Genomic DNA, 12,747 nt, shown 5'->3' with positions numbered 1-12,747 from the left:
GGTTTTTATGATTGTGAAAACAATATTCTTAATAATTTTTATATCTGACATGTATATAAATAATTATATATTATTTTCTGTTTTACAGTCCGGATTTCTAGTAAACCGATCATGGTATTATAATTACCCCGAGTACCGTCCGCATCGTATTTTTTACACAAAAAGTGAAAAAAAGATGTGGCCGCAGGCGTGCCCTTCTACCAAACTGATACCATAAATTAATTACAGCACGATACATTATTTTTCAAAGTTTGATAAAAGGGCACACCTGCGGCCCACAATAAAACAGCAGTTATAGGTCTGCAAAGAAGCAGATTTTCAGAAAATCGCTGGTTCCTATTTAGCAGGAGTAGCAACTACCATTTTTAAAGACTCTGGTATGTCTCGACCAGGGGACAGAACCCAAAGCCTTCCTCACAGGGGCGAATGCTCAACTAAAGGCCAAAAGTGAGGCATTGTCAAGGGAGACATTGGGAAGATGCAATGGGGGCAGCAGGTACAATTCTTACGCCCTACCTGCAGGGCATATGAACAAAAAGATTTAAGGTAGCCATTGGTTTTAAAAAAAGTACAGGATGGATTTTTTTTTTGCCTGTTTTATGTAATTTAGTACTGAGTGTTGTTCGGAAAGGAGATGCATACATTTCCTTCCATTGGTTTTCCTGGATGTTTAAAATTAGTGACACATTGATTTGTGAGGTAGGTTTTATTTCATTATGGCATCAGACTATATATATCATGTACACCTGTTTTTTCTTTTCAATAGTGTTCAAATTTAAAGGTATATTAGGTTAAAAGACATGTTTTTTAAAAGAAATGCTCTCTTGTTTACTATCTATAAAATGTTTAATTGCTCTAATTATACTATGGCGTGTCAAGAAATTGGTCTAATATCATATCTTTGTTGGAATTCGGAATTATAAAATGCTCCATCTTCCTTGATAATATCATAGAAGAAGAGTACTCCTTTCTGGTACCATTTTTTACAAAAACAAAACCCCCAAGTTTATTGTTTATATTTATTCTTTGGATGTACCATAGCGGGTTTTCGCATTTGTTGATTATATATATTGGATGATGCTACTGTGTGATACCATGCTTCTACAACATCTTTTAGAAAAATGTTAGTACATTCTTCTAGTTTAATTTTAAGTTTAGGATTCCACAGTTAGCTAAAGAACAACACCTCCCTCCCCCCCCCCCCCCCCCTACATTTTCCAAAACAGCATTAACAGCAGAGTGAATGTTGTTTTGGAAAATGTTGATCCAATTAATAATTGATGGTCTAAAATTGAAACAAATATGTTTTTAAAAAATATAATTCCAAGAAACAGAGTCAAAAGCTTTGTCAGTTAATTAGAAGACCAGGTTTGTTGTTTCCCTCCGTGTAATGCATTAAATCATATATCAAACGTGTGTTTTCACCAATGTATGAACCTGGAACAAAGCCAGTTTGATTGTTGCTGATTAATTTTGTTATTATTGTTCTCAATCTTTCTGCTATCGCGCCATATGCCAACTTATATATAGTATTCAGTAAGGTAATGGGTCGCAAATTCTTTAATTACTTAGAGGTTTATCACCTTTTGGGATACATGTTATTAGTCATTGCTTTTGGGTAATTGATAATTCTGATGATGGAAAAAAAACATAATTAATCGACCTAACAATAAAGTGACAAAGTTGTTTTCAAAACAATTTGAATAATTCGGCTGGGAAAACATCAGAACCTGGACTTTTATTTTCTTTCATTTTCATAAAAGTTTTCCCCATTTCAGTAATAGTAATTGGTCCATATAAAGATTTTCTTTTAGGGGAGATAAATTAGATACATATCATATTGACCTAATATATATTCTAGGTTTATATCATTTGTATCGTTATTTAATTTGTATAGATTTTCATAAAAAAAAAGTCTCGTTTTATTCAAAATTTCTGTCTGCTCTGAAATAGCTGTTCTATCGCCTTTCTCTAGCCTAGGGATAATTCTGCTTGTAAAGTTTCGAGATTCCAGTCCACAAGAATATCTAGTTGGTTTCGCTCCTTCGTTTATACATTTTTGCTCGACAACGAACCATATTACCATTTAATTTATGTTTTCTTAACTTCTCTAGTTCCTGTTTTTTTTTGTATCAAGATTATTTAACTCTGCATCACCTAAAATTGTACTTGCTTCAAGTTTCTGAATATCCTCAATTAGCTTCTCAGAACTATTACTTTTTTTCCTTTTTATAGCAAGAGTATGGCATAGTCTTACTTCTAGTTTCTAACGATACAGTCTCTAGGAATAGTTTATCATTAATTACAAACATTAAGTCCTCAAATGCAATATCTCCTATGTTTTCTAAATTATATATTGGAAGTGCATACAGGTCATTAAGTAACGAATTGTTAATTGTCCATCCCCCCCCCCCCCCCCCGTTTTTTTCAAATTCGGTAAAACTTAAATTTATCACAGACATTGAAATTAAATAATCAGAGCGATATTCTGGCTCAATAGGAGAGTTAGTTAAACTTGAGAGGAGACCATCAGTTATAAAAATATAAATCTAATCGTGCTTGTTTACATGGATTTGTTTCTACGCCAGGAACATCTTACGTTTGGTTGTCTCTGTCCCCTTATTCCTGTTTAAGTTCCAAAAGACTTCTCTACTTCTCTCTAGCTTTGGGGTTATTGATTTGCCTATTTACTTGAAACATCTTGGGTGCTCCCATTTATCATTATCCCAATCAGTGGAAATTTAGTAATGCGCTCAAAACGCTTGCACTGGTTGCATATCTGGAGATCGGCGAACGAGGAAATAGTACTCCCGGTGCACGAACTGCATCATAGTGTTAAGGGTCATCTGTGTAGGAGAATAATGTTCAATTTCAAACACGAAAAGATATCAAAACAAAATTCACAATAGTCATGTACTATACCAAAATGTGTGGACATGTAGTTTCTTATAATCACCAATAATTTGCTGTTGGTGCAAGTTTTTTTTCTATACAGTTACTGTTATGCTCACACGTATCTATAGCACAGGTAGGAGCATTTGTTTGACCAGATTTGACTTCATATACATATAAACACTTTTTGTTTTGACCTTGAAATGGAAATGGCGGCTGTGAATAATATTACACAAACCAGTGTCCATTTTAACTGAGCTTCTAGATCAGCATCTTCTTTTGAAACACTATCCTGTGTGGAGGGTCTCCTGCTCACACTGTCCAGTTTGTGAAGTGCTGGGAGTAGTACTAGTTGGTGGTGTTGATAGTGAGTCATCTAACAAGAAACTAACACTTTCCTGACTTGTTTCCAACTCGGCCTTCAGTTTTGTAATACTATCTTTTCCCTGGCGGAATTCTTCTTCCAGCTCAAACTGGCGCTTTTGTGATGCTGCAAGATCCATTCTTACCGACTTTGTATATTTAGTTTTTTCTATAAATACTTTCATAATATTGTTTGAGCTGTTTTCAATATCTTCATAGAGGCCATGAGCCATCCTTAATCTATCATCGGTACATTTTCCTAATGATGTCAGTGTGACGAGTCATGCCATCTGTAGGGCACTTCTCTTTACGTTAGTGAATTCTTTTTGTGTATCCATTGCATTCTATAAAAAATAAAGGGGGGTTTGGTAGTTCTGTGATTTGTCTAATTCACTCTTGGATTGTATAAATGAAAGAAAACCACTGGTACTCCAAAGCTTGAAGCATGACATTATGATGTAATTATTACATTTTTTCACATGTAAGCAATACAAGTAATTTCACAACTTTTAATATTTTATAAATTAATTCAGAGAATATAAAATCTTTCCTTGACCTATGACCTGATGGCGTTTGACATGATGACCTTGAACAGTAACCTTGACCTGTGTAGTCAGTTGACTTGCCGTTTACTACTGCCCTGCAGGTAGGGCGTAAGAATTGTACCTGCTGCCCCCATTGCATGATCGTAAGAGGCGACTAAATTTGGGATCTTATCTTTTCTCTTTCTTGACAACTTTTTTCTTCCTAATGTCTCCCTTGACAATGCCTCACTTTTGGCCTTTAGTTGAACGTTCGCCCCTGTGAGGAAGGCTTTGGCTTCTGTCTCCTGTCCGAGACATACCGGAGTCTTTAAAAATGGTAGTTGCAGCTCCTGCTTGGCGCTCAGTATATTTGGAGTGGGACGACTGGTTCACCCGTTGTCAGTATAATGTGACCGGGTGGGGTGTGCTGCTTGGTGTCTTCGGCAGTATGCTTCAGTGAGGTAGCACTTTAAATCGGCAAAAGTTCCAGCCTATCACAAGGAGACTTAACACGAACATACCGCAGCCTCCCAAAACACACATACGCACTCACCACACGCATGCATGTCGCACGCACGGGAGGCCGTCCTTAAATGACCTTAGCTGTTAATAGGACGTTAAACAAAATAAACCAAACCAAACCAAACTAATAGGACGTTAAACAAAATAAACCAAACCAAACCAAATATATGACTTATGTAGGAACAATGAAGTTTACTGAAATAATAAACAGTACCAATTGCTTCTTAATAGCTAGATGAATCAATGTAACAAGTTAACCACTGCTGACAGCCATATAAAAGTATTCTTTTGTGGAACTTAAAAAAATAATTTCATTTGTGTTACCCAAGGTTCTGCAATGTTGTTCAAACCATTTTGTAAAATCATAAATCTTGAAACTAGAACTAGAAGTTGGTGTGACATTTAAGAAACTCATCGCTTAAGAATGGTTGTATGAGCAATATTTGAACAAAACTGAGGCCAGGATACATATTTAATTCAATTTTATCATTAGCAAAAAGGTCATTTTTCAAGTGCAGTACTGAAGAAACATTTCATTATACCCATTGGTTATCGGATCTTAAAACATTTTGCCTCAGGTACGATTCTCAACATTGCCATTTCTCTTTTTAACTTTGACCTAAACAAAACCAACATTTTTGGGTACCTGATACCTGATTGTCCCCCCCCCCCCCCCCCCCCCCCAATTTTGTTGTTAGTTTTCGTGTAAGGAACCAGTGTATATAAAACAAAACTGAACAGTAAAAAAACTGTAAAAATATTAATTAACATTGTTGGTAAAATCATAACATAGCTACATATTAAACAACACAGCTATACATTAAACTTCATATTAATGCGCCAGTTCCGATATCGTTTCGGATAGAGTTATCTGTTCTTGATTATCGATCGCCATCACTTCTGGAGCGTCTAATGGGAAGCAACGTACCGGTGAATCTTACAGTGCTACAGACGAGTATAGGCTACCATTACAGGTAAAGTTAAACATTTAAACACGATTCAGCACAAACATCGTATGCATTAAACCGTTTATTACAATGATAATAACGTTTAAAAAGAGATAGGTCTAACTATCACATGTTAAGTGACGTTGACTCAGTAGGAATCTCAGGTAAATAGCCGAAGCCCATATTTGTTTGTCACACCTGCGTGCAGCCAGGTATATTTCTAAAATAAGTTCTTACGGTAGTTAATACTCCGTGTTGATGATTTTAACGAGTACCTTCGATAGTTGTTAGCGATAAACTCCAACATCTATTAACTAATTGAAGTTGTTGCACCGTACTAATAAACATGGCTGTAAACCACAGGTAGGCCTACGGCGATCAATAACTTCTACAAGTATTACACCTACATAAATTGATGAAACCCGCGTTGACTGTCACCCCATGCAAAAAACTCTGACATGGTATTGAAAAATACTTAACACATAAGAGTCTTTAATTTGTGATTTTGTTCTACATGTGTCATATGTAATTTCCTGTTATTTCGATATACATGTATTTCAGTTTTCCTTAGACAATATCAAACAAATGGATTTTGTTACAATTAATGAGATCTGTGTGAAAAATGTTAAAAAATACATGAAATACTTACTTTAATTTCTCCTAATTGAAAACTACATGTAAGTATACATGTACCCATATCAACAACAAAAAAATGATATTAAATAACATTATGCTGTTTTGGGGACTGTTAGATTTGTTTAAAATAATTAGATGTGTTTTGTTTACAGTATTGTTTGATGTAAAATCAACACTATTTACCATACACTGTATTACATAACTTTTGAATCAATATGTGAATTGGTAAATGAATGTTAAATATTCTTTTTTAACAGAATGTCATCTGATGCTGATGAGCTTGAGCAGTGCCTCACTGTTGAGGATCCCCAACAATGGAAAGTAACAGAGTTGAAAAAATGGTTACAGCCCCACGATATGAAGATATCTGGCAATAAACCGTTATTAGTCAAAAGAGTTTATAGAGCCATGACTCAATGTCTAGATTCTGATGATTCACATGAAGGTGTGACAGACGATCCCAAGACAACAATTGTGTCACTAAGTGAACTGAAGTCCGGATGGAAACAGATAGATTTTTCGGACATTCCAGACCTCCATCAGAAAGACATTGACAGTTACTTTTTATATCATAAAAACCCGACTGCTGGTACTACATCAAATTTTGACAGACAAATGAAAAAAGCAAAACGTTTTTATAATGAAAGTTACGTGCGAGACATTGAATTTAATCAAATCAGCAAGGAGTCAGAAAACTGTTATGTAAAGTGCAAATGTTTACCATCAATGCGTACAACAGTAATAGTTGGAAACCAGGGTAAAAATGCAACACATTACACTTTAAGGTGTGTGTCTCTCCAAGAAGAATGGATATATCATTAAAGCAGAATGTGACTGCAAGGCAGGAGGTGCCGGACTTTGTGTCCATGTAGGTGCATTATTGTATACTTTGGTGAAAATAAAAAATGCCTGTACTTCAAATATTTGCTCATGGGACAGACCAAGACCACTACAAAGAAAGCCAAGTCCAAAAAGGATTTGCAACATAACATTTTCAAAGACGGAGAAGGACAACAATAGTGAAAAGGTCAAGCCTTACCCTGGTGTATATAGTGCGGGACCATGTCAGGATGAAGGCGATTCATTTTTTCCTGGACGGTCTAAAAGATGTTTACCCAGAATGTGTACTATACCAAACAATGAGAACAGAACTTGTTGATATTGAAAAATTTATCAATATCTATGAGCCAGATTTCATGTTTAGAGACTGTTAATATATCATCATCAGAATGTAGAGATACCTTCTCAAACTTTATGACAAATTTGACAGTGCCTGAAGAACTTGTTCAGGCTTTAGAAAAAGGAACAAGAGGTCCACATACCAATGTGAATTGGAACAGAGCTAGGGCAAATTTGACCACAGCCTCGGCAATGGGGGATGTTGTGAAACGTACCAAACATGAGCCAGATAACTTGGTAAAACGGATTTGTGGGTATAACCATGTACCAGAGACTGTAAAAAGTTTAACGTATGGTCGTGTCCATTAACCTGATGCTATAAAACAGTACATGCAAAGTCATATGAAAAAGTGTCATGATGTGGAAATATCTAGTGGATTGGGTGGACTTTGTCGTATGGACGAAGAAAGGTTTAAGTGTGCAGAGAATTAAATTCTCAGAGCTCTTATGGAATGAGATGTTGTCAAAACTGTCTACATTTTATAAAGATTGTGTAATACCTGAATTTTTCACCAGGAGATTACAAAGATCAAAAAGTCTCTTTACAGACAATTGACCTACATGTATTTCAGTGTACATGTATCTTAAATTATGTATGAACATTCAAATACAATGTACAACAATTCAGGTTTATAATGTACAATGTATATATGATCCACAGATAAATGGGTTTGATGAAATGTATATTGCCAAACGATTACTGGACATATATTGTACGTATATACCAGTAGCTACATATGTCCGTGTTCAAGTTAAAATGAATTTCGAATTGGAATATATACAAAGACACAGGACAGTTGCATGTGTGCAGCAATAATTGATTCTATCCATTGTGATCATCTTTGTATGGTCCTCTATATACTCCCTACACGTATATATACACATATATATATCAAAAACCAACACATATAGCAATTAGTTGCTCGACCGCTAGTACGGACGGAGACGGCGTTTATTCAACAATCGTAAGGAAAGTACATTAGATACGTCTCAACGTTTCTCCTTCTCATTCCCTCTCACAAGTTGTCGCATTAAAATCCAAAAAAAAAACAAGCGCGCCACCCAACCTGAAACCTTTTTATAGGAGAATAGAAGGTGTACCAGCCCGACAATGCTTAAGGTTTTTTTTTGTTTTTTGTTTTAGCTTGGATTTCTAACAGTTTAGCGACACCCAAACATACCTCTATAAATGCAATTTATCTACTGTATGCAAAATTTACATTTTGCCGTACTACATGTGCGACGTTCTGAGCTAGAATGACTACCCAACCTATACCCGATCTACACCTAACCCATGGCCCTATCTGATTGGCTATTGCCAATGCACGAGCCGGACAACATGTCAACGTGTACTCCGTGTATACAGGACAAATATTTCCCGCTATTCTCCGAAATGCAGGAAAAAACGGACTGCCAAGATATGGAAATAAATACTTTCTTACTATACCCCTAATTGTGATATCTACCTAAAGCCCTAATAACTGCGTCACCCTCAAACGTTGCTGAATCGAATCGGCTACATATCCGTCCTTGGATAGATCACTGCGCCACCTACCATGCCGCTTCCAACAACGTTCATTTGCGCCGCCGTTCGCAGCCGCTGTAGCCCCACCGGCTCTCAGGGAATGTAACCCTAAATTCAGGCCTTTCCCGACCTCCTTCAGCCTTTTAACAATACATTCTCTAGCCCTGGTATAACTTACCCGCTTCTCTTTCCCGGTTAGCCTACAACCACCCTTGATCAACCCGGATCACAGGTTTGAATAAATACCCCTCTGAACCTATAGATAAACCAGCTAGACACATATAACGTGTTAAGATAATCTTAGGACCTGCAACAGTGTCGCCATTAGCAATCTCTACTTCATTGCCTAGCCTGTACTGATCCGTTTTGCTCTTCCGAATCGTTATCCTGATAAAAACATCTTGCACAGATACATCCGAACAGCGCAACTCGCTCATCTCATCGTACCTCAAAAAAACCGGCAAAGCTAATGACAATCATTGCCAGATCTCTCACAACCATAAGGTCCCTAGTCTGTATATATGTTACATAATTCTATTATGTCCGCTGTGACACAATCCTTCTTCACTCTAGGCTTCCCGGTCTGACGTTTCGATGCCTCGGTCACATTCTTGACGAAACTGTTCCCCGTGGGATCCTCCAATCCGTTAACACCATGGGCCCATTTGATGCCGTATAAAGCTGATGTCACCACACTGTGGGAATTTCCCGTCCGAATGAGGTGTGTCAAGTATAAGGCAACATGTATTGGCTGCGCGGGAAGCGCTTGGTGACCTTCGCGTTTTATAAAATCCTCCCACTTTTTATATGTGTTGTAATACTTCCTTACTGTATTGTCACTCTTTGCTTTCAAGATGTAGCCGGCCATGTTTTTACCCAAAGATTGCATCCTACCCGTGCATCGACCCGCTCCTTTGATAGCCTTGTCTATGCTGTGGTCGATCCCGATGCCTGCAAAATATAAATCAACAAACCTAATCAAAATACCAGCCTCAAAGCTACCATGCGTGGACTCCCGTCCCCACCAAAAACCCCGTTTTTTCCATGCCCCTTTGACACACAACTCGGATCTAAAATGAAATAATCTTTTACGAAATGTGCAAAACTGATCCCATTAGGAGATATAACAGGCCAAAACGGCGCAGAAGTCCAGTAAGGCACCATTAAAGTACCTCAAGCGTTTTCGTCTATCATCTTACTAATCACTTTAGGTATCAACCTCGGCGGAGGTACACACCAGTTATTCTGACCATGCCAGACCTGACTTAGGGCGTCTACGCCCCCCGTCCCCGGGCACCACCAACGATAATTAAATATTTCGCATTTCGCATTCCTTTCATCCGCGAATCCGCCAATCATCGCTATCAGCGCACCTGCTATATAAATCAGCGATTTGATTGCCTTCCCTTGGCACCCAGGCGGGTAACACCTTAAGTCCCTTCCTTTGACACAACCCCCAAATCGCGACTGCTATGACATTTAGCTTACAAACCTTGCTACCATTTACTATGATGGAAGCCACATTCTGACTGTCGGTGTACCACAGAATCTTACGCCCTACCAGGCATTGTCCTACCAGACACCCATCAAAATGCATCAGCATTCTACGTACAGCCTCCAGCTCTCTCCACGTCGAGCTCTCTTTGCTCTCCGACTCTGACCACTGTTATCAACATGTACTATATATATAGCCCCCGTCTCCTGTAGCGGACACATCACTGTATACGACATAATCGTATTTGTGCGTTCGATCTATGAACGATCCGTTTAACTTCTCTATATTTTCCAACCAAAACCGGATTTCGTCCACCGCGGCGTCGTGCAAACAAACCACAGCATCCCAACTAGCCTTTGTTACAAAGCAGGCATACAAATTTCTAGTCATTATGCTAACGACGGAGCCCATCGCCAATTTCATAGATATGATCTGACCGACTAACCTGGCCACTTCTCTAGCCGTAGCATTATACCTACATGTCAAAACTCTTTCGAAGAAATCACTCAACGAGAGCCTCAACTTCATTAATTTACTCTGTGGAATACCGTGTTTCACCAGGGTGCAGAAAAACATCCAAAAGACTTGAAATTTGGCAAAGCCAGTGTAAGACCTGACTTTGTTGTCATCATTTTTAATGTTCTCTATTGTAATCCTTGGTAGATCACATTGTATTTCCATGTCTTGAGAAGGAAAAGAACTCCCTGTTTGAAGCCCAATTTCACATGTTTGCGAAAAAGTATTGGTTGACTGATCCATGGATGAATATTCTGTCTGAGTAGATGCATCAACTGTCATTTGATCTAATGGCGCACAATCTATATCAGAACAAATATTTTCATTTTCATTTTCATTTTCCTCAAGATCAATTTTTCTAACCAATGGACGACGTGGCGTAATTGTTTTTTTTAGGTTTAGTTGGGAAATGGTTGGCACAGCATTTTCTGATACAAGTCCATCAAAACGTACACTACAAACTCGTGTGTGATCTTTCACGATGAGATTAGCCCGGACATTTCTGATGCTCTGAATCCAAAGTCTTCTTATGTTGGCTTTCTTTTCTGACATTGGAAACCTATGGAGGGTAACCTTGTCCCCATTTTCACTGATGGTGTCAGATGTGTTGTGGCAACCTGGTACACAGCAGTACTTTTTCCCCATTGCTTAACTACAAAGGAAAAACAAATGATAATTAAATCTCAGTTTTAAATTGATACTTAAACATGTTGTACATCCATGTTGTCATGCCAGAAATAACAAGGAATTCTTTATTATCTCTCTACTTTAATGATTTTAATATTCACACATATAACACACACACACATATAACATAATATATTAATTATAGATAATTATTTTTATAATATATTGACATAAAAAAGAAATTGTTTTCAAGAATCAACACAATTTTACATACCTACAGGTGCACGAGAATCAGGTGTGAAATAAAAATCTGTAACATGTGTTTTTTTTTATCTACACGTGTTGAACGTGTGACTAGTAGATCTACAGGTAAATACATTGAGAGCGACAACCTGCCAAGAACGCACCTATAGCAACCAGGTGAGATTGGCTTGTTTATTGGGGTGACACGCTGGGTGTGGTAACTGTGTATTAATTTGGATAACACTTTTGACACTTACGACTCCGTGTCATATACTCCTACAATTTAAGCACCTCGCTGGACATCCTTCATTATTATCTGAAATTAGTTTTGAATTACTGTGCAATTTGTAAAATAGTCCTTGCATGACTGACCCTGCACGTTTTACCCGTCAGAATAATTGTTACAATTCCGAATTCATGGAAGGCTTTCTTCAAATTAATCAACGTTGTCAATATAATATATATCGTAATTTGTGCAGAAGAATATTAACCTATGCAAAGTCTTACCTCATTGCGATATTTATTCAAGAACATTCATAATATGTCACTGCATATATCGTACAGACAGTTGAAGGATTGTTTATCTTCTCGACGCCCCGGAAGCTTAAAGCGTAGCACCTCCTAGCAGTAAAACACGGGCGATAACTCGAAATCACCGCATTGCGGAACTGGCCCATTGATAATGAAGGCAAAGTAACAGAAGTATGCGTAGAGTCATAATATACCTACATAACTAATTTGAGTGAAATTAAATAATATCTGAATTTCAACCAATCGGTGGGTAGAAAATGTAAGCCATTTTGTTTATTCATGAAATAAAATGTTGCAGGAATATTGGTTTGGTCATAATTCACCTACATTTACCAAATTTTATCAAAATAGGTCAATTCATCAATATCAACCTACCAAAAGCCAGGAATTGGCGTCGATTTTGCTAAATTCCAAAACCAAAGTAACACTGTTGTTCGTAGAGTCATAACACACCTACATACTAAATTTGAGCGACATCAGACAATATAAAAATTTCGACCAATAAGAAGCCAGGAAATAGCGTCCATTTTGCTAGATCGCAAAACTGAAGTAACAGTGTTGTTCGTAGTCATAACACACATACATACTAAATTTGAGCGAAATCAGACAATATATAAATTTCGACCAATCAGAAGCCAGGAAATTACTACCATTTTGCTAAATCACAAAACCAAAGAAACAGTGTTGTTCGCAGTCATAATACATCTACAAATCCAAAATGTTAAATTATGTCATGGGAGTTGATAG

This window comes from Pecten maximus, chromosome 12 (assembly GCF_902652985.1).
Source record: "Pecten maximus chromosome 12, xPecMax1.1, whole genome shotgun sequence".
Taxonomy (NCBI): Eukaryota; Metazoa; Mollusca; class Bivalvia; order Pectinida; family Pectinidae; genus Pecten; species Pecten maximus.
The sequence above is the reverse complement of the archived record's forward strand: the minus strand, read 5'-3'. Positions refer to the sequence as shown.